The sequence below is a fragment of the Pecten maximus genome, chromosome 16 (assembly GCF_902652985.1).
Source record: "Pecten maximus chromosome 16, xPecMax1.1, whole genome shotgun sequence".
Lineage (NCBI taxonomy): Eukaryota > Metazoa > Mollusca > Bivalvia > Pectinida > Pectinidae > Pecten > Pecten maximus.
The window spans coordinates 19,515,498-19,521,497 of NC_047030.1; positions in this window are offsets into that span (position 1 = coordinate 19,515,498).

Below are 6,000 nucleotides of genomic sequence, written 5' to 3' on the forward strand. Positions count from 1 at the left end.
AGTTTTATTTTTTTTCCATTTTGTCATCAGCAGTAAAACTACGGGAGTTGCAGAACACAATAAAACCATTGATGTATCATATTTGTTCTCAGTCACTAAGGTAACAGTCATACGTTGGCATGGATTTGTTAAATCAAAGTAATAACCACGCCCAGAATCATATAGTTAAGTCCAGAATAACAAAATTATACATAAGTATATTTTTTTCTACATGAAACATACAATACATAGCATGATTAGTTGAACAACACATTTTATGTACGTGACAACAATTTACCTGGCTCAATGTATTCCACAGATGTTGATATTTGAAGTACTTGAATCCTGCAGGGATGCTATCACTTTAAACCTTGAGACATTTAAACCATTATGATTTGTCTCCGAGTCATCTGAATAACTGATCTCTAGAGTGATAATCCAGGGTGTCCGTCCCTCTACCTGTACCAGGTATAATCCGAAGGTATTAGAGATAGACAGTCTTCACTCTGTCTCCTATTGGAAAATACGACCGCCGCCCACACCGTCAGCAACAGTATGTACACGAGTTTCCGATAACATCTCTCTAATAGCGAGTCGTGATGGTGAGGAATCGCGCTACCTGGCGCCACGGTCCCCAACACCTAATACCTAGCGAACGGCGCTACCTGGCGTACCTAACAATAATGCTAATGACAAAAAAAAAAAAAAAAAAACAATCCGGTACCTGAGGCACAAACCACATGTCAACTACTACTATCTGGCGTACAGCGCAATTTATTATATTGATATAATGAATTAGTTAACGTACATTCGGCTAGAATTCGTCATGTCACATTACGCAGTTACAATGAACGTAAATGAACTATTCGTGAAAACGGATACAAGTATAATATTGCCCTCTTGTGGACATCAGATCTGACCCGGATACCCCAATGTTGTCATAGCGGTTGATATACTCCGAATGTAATGCTGGCTTTGTTTATTACCAAGTACTTAAACTGCCGAGTACTTCCGATAAAGGTGTATAAATGGCCCCCTATTGCAATTTCTGTCAACCGCGCAAGCAGTGATCAGAGTTAGTAGGAACACGGTAGGGAATCACGTGGTCTGAAGATACGAATTCAAAATTTCGGCCACCAGCGCAAAAAGCATATACATGTAAATGAGGCAAGACACTGAATATACTCATAAACATCGGCTTTTTATAATTGCGAGCATATGTTTTACTATAATCTAGACATATCCATAAATCACGTGTGCTGAGAAAGTCAGTTGATTTCTAAAACATAATGACCAAAATTTCGAATCGGAGTAATTTACTTGATGAATTCTTTGGTCAGAGTGTTACGACAAACTACGGACTTTTCAAGCGCAAATGAGGTATGGATATGTCTAGATTATAGTATAGCATATGCTCGCAGCTATGAAGAGCCATTGTAATAATTATAAGCATTTCCATTGTCTTCCCTCATCTATGCTTTCGCACTGGTGGCCGCCATTTTCAATTCGTATCTTCAGGCCACGTGATTCCCAACCGTGAGTACGGACACAATTCCTAAAGCACTAAAGGGATGATCTCCGAAACAATAGATATACCAGAATGGCTTGCAAACCAAAAGGCGCCATATACTGTTGGCATGTCTGAGGAGGATAATGAGACAAAAGGCGAGCCGATTAATGAGTATACGTGTAAGGGTATTGATAGATTGTATGTAAGATATTTGAGTGTGAGGAATATACATGAATAGAAACCTGAACAAATGCGAGAACTATGTGAAATTTGAGAGTGTAAACAAGAGGACACGGGGATGTATACAACATCAACTGTTAAATATTCATGGAGCAAAAGCTTTCCTTTGAGAGTACAGCATTGGAAAGTAATGTTAAATATGGATATGCTTTTGAATAAAATATTTGTTTAAACAAAGTTGTGGGGTTTTTTTTGTATTAAACACCTGAGGTATCAGTGTTTAACATTATCAGAGGAATTCAGCATCTGTTTAAATCGTGGTGCCGTATTTGAAGACAAATTGATCTGACACAGTGAACTGTAATCTAATGATTTGGAATAAAGGTTAGAGAGTGTTCGGGACCATTTAAAGTACAGAGAATGTATCACATTCCGGTCGCCTGGGTGAAAATGGAGTGCGATATCCACTGTATGTAACTTTTCTCCCCAGTATAACCTAACGGTTATTGACACTCTTTTGGTTTACAATGTAATTATTGGCCATGTTTGCGAATAGATTATTTAAAATAAAATACATGCAGGAGCTAGGAATTATCTTCGACTTGTCCAATAGATGGCTTGGTCGAGTGACACAGTGGTAACACATTTGCCTTAGACCTAGGCAGTCGAAGTTCGATTCCCCGACCGGACGTGAAAAGGTATAAACAAGCCTGATTAATATAAGTTGATGTAACTTGTTTCGCAATTGTTGTAAAGAAGATAAAGTTTACATGTACATTTACATACATAGGGGACTTATCACAGGTCTACTGCATGTCGGAAGAGTTTCCTAAATGTCCTTTGTACCGGACACATTTAAAATACTACGAGGAAGGCGTACTTTTTACCTCAATTGCATCTTTAACGAAGTAGGCGATTAAAAAGGGTCCTCGTGTGTGATTGGAGTTGTTTCGGGGGTCCATCATTTGGAACAAATTTGATTTGGCGCAATTGCAACAACTAAAGAGGACTTTAATCTGTCCCTTTCCTTTCTGTCTATTTTCCCTCTGTCTTTGGTATCCTCGCTCTCTCTCCTTTACACACGTCCTAGTTTCAGCCTTGTGGCAGCGAAAACGTCTAGCACCGTTAAAAATTCTATATTACAACCCAAACCATACCGTATATGTCTGTATTTAGAAGTTTAGTTTACGAAGGGCACATCATCATTTATCCTGCAACATTCTCTAAAGTTCAGTATAATGCTTTTAAACAGGCGAACATCATAAATGAATTTAAACATCAAACACTGCATGTCTTTGAAGGTCCATGATCTTTGGTACTTAGGAATCCTCGCGAGCTGTGCACGTAAGGTCGGAGACGCGTTATTGGACTTGTGAGAGGGACGTGGGCGGCAGTCATTAGCAGCGTAAAACACGTGTACTGTGTCGCACAAATTACTGATACATAATTGATGATGTAGCAAGAAGGAAGAATGGCGGTTATTTGATATAGGATTTAAACGCAACGACGTTTATTCATTACATCAGAATGGTGTGGCAATCGTTGGACAGGTCTGGCCTCCGCAAAAAAAAAAAAAAAAAATAAAAAAAAAATAAATAAATAAAAAAGATATTGAACGTAATATTCATATTGAATATTATTTCCAACCAAGTGAGAGGCTGAAATGAACTATCTTTGAAAATGATAGAAACGATAGAATCACAGAGGCAAATAAATGCAGTAATATACAAAATATTTCGAAACTATAAAAAGCTATTTTTTTTCTTTCTTAATTACACCTATCAGACGTTTAAAAACTGTTTAAGTCCATAATTATTTTCCCGGCGTACTTTTAGGATGTTCATGCTTCCGGTCCCCAGCATAGGACGACACCACTGTTTGGTGAAGCTTGATGTTCTTAAGTCGATGGTATTGTATCCGTCAATGAACGCATTATTGTGTCTTGGACACAATCTTCTTGTGTAATGGTTTCTTAACGTAATCAAAGTTTACATTAAAGGAAATTAACCGTTTTACTGTTCTTTCAGAGCACTAGAAGTTGCCCTCGAGACAGATTAAACAAAACAGAACAAGCATCAGACATCGTGCATTCACCGCATATCGTGTAACGTTATACTATCACACAGCTATAATTAAGTCATTACCATTGTTAAAAGAACAATGTACAAATACATGACAAATTATGGTCTGCTGTGCATTTTTTAAGGTTTAAAGTAACCGTTGCAGTCAATTCAGACCTTTTGAACCAAAAAGTTTTATTTTTGTACTGCCTATATTATTGATAACAATAGTGTTTTTGTATCTTTTTAGGAATATGCTATTAAACGGTATTCCCAAAGAACGGCCAAATGAGACAGAGCCACAGTTGGCTGTACAGACTGAGTCCAGTAATTCCTGGTATATTCTAGATAATGCTGTGATCCATTGTAAAAAAAGTTAATTATTTAATCAGTTTTCATTTGAATTATTTTAACAGATAGACGGACATTCTTCTGCAGATATGTCCAGCAGCGCTTGTGATAGGATAACAACACGATCTAAACTGGACAAATGAAGTTCGCATAATCAAAGATGAAATGCTTTAACAAGGTCTGAAGTGGACCAGAAACGTGTGCATACGCACGCGCAACAAAAGGACAAGAGACCTAAAACGAAACTGCACGAGAGTTCAACACGACCTGTTTGAAGAGACGATTATACATTGTACGAACATTCAGAGTGACAGGACACTTCAAAACGGTCTGAGAAAGAGACAAGAGACGGACGCACGGTCCATGAAAGAAAATTGAAGTAATGAATTAAAATGAATTAAGATGTTCAGAAGGAGGAGAGGAGTCAATACATGGAGACGGAAACAACTTTAAATGATATGTCTTTTAATACGCTAAATTGTCTCCGGGGAATTCAATTATTCGGAGTGGAGATATCCTATAATCAATTCAGTCGACGTGCTGATAAACATATAGTTTAAAAGTATTCGCTAATGAAATAAAATCAAACGAGTTTTTCTTTGGCGTTTATTTGACAACGTTATATCAACCTTCTCCCATTAAAGTAATACGATATGGACCACCGGGAGCTCGCACTGGCTTGGACAGCCTGACTTCAGACAATCTATGACAGGCAAGGGTGGAAATGGTGACAAGAAACCAATAAACGGGATTGACACTAGATTCTAAAAAATAACACTATCCTCTTACGAGTCTCTGTTTGTACAAGACCGTCCATGTACATGTAGATGAAATCAACATTCAAATATAAACAGCGATATAGTGTTTGTCGAGTTAACTAGTGTCTGTACTAAAAAAGCGAAATTAATGCATTGTCAAAATCAATATTTCGTCCATTATATGATATGCTTGTACCTGCATATGTAATGTACTATGAATTCAGAAATTTTAACTATGTTATATATTTGTTGTGATTCCGCACTTGGCTCTGGGTACTACTGAAGTTAAAGAACATCTATATAGTAACCCAGCTAGCAGACATGTATAGATTACTTGAAGATCGGGGACTGACAAAAACGATCCTAATGTTAACAACGAAATGTGCGCGCGAGGAGACTTATGTGGCAGAATCCTACAGAATAGGAATATACTTGTCTGGCCTTGGTTTGGGGATAAGAAGGCGACAAAAGAGATCTGCAACATTTGATATATATAAATACCGTCTCTGTTTTACTTAACGACCATTTCTTTCCTTTACCAACGTCTCACTTTTCAATACCTCTCTTTGTGGCTCCTTGCTAAACGCTCGTCCATGCAACTAACGGTTATATTCTAAGACAAACAAAAATCTACAAAATTGTTAATTTTGCTCTCTGCTTGACGTTCAGCTCTCGACTGGCAGTAGGTATCGTTAATCCTGTCTTCAGTATTATATGACCGGGTGAGGTGCAATATTACCGTCTATACATGGCATCATAATGTCTTCAGAATGCTCAGCATTTGTGACACAAAAACAACCTTAGTTATTTCCGAGACATTAAAACCCCGACAAGCTGCGACGATATGCCATAAAACGTTCCAGTTAGTTTGTCGTTTAATCATACATAAATTGTCTTAAAACTTTATTGTTGTTTTTTTTGTTATACTAGTATTTCATTTTCCTTCCTTTTATCTGATTTCATTTGTGTCTTTGTGTTAAGGTGGGGGCTGTACCTTAATATGATAACTGCGATATTCTTATCTATGGAATCAAGGCCAGTTTGATGCGTTAGAGTAAATGTCCTCACACACAAGGCCATATCTCAATAAGTACATAAACACCCTACGAGGAGGATATTACCACGCATAAAAAGGGCGTTAAGATACGTGATTGGGTCTAGC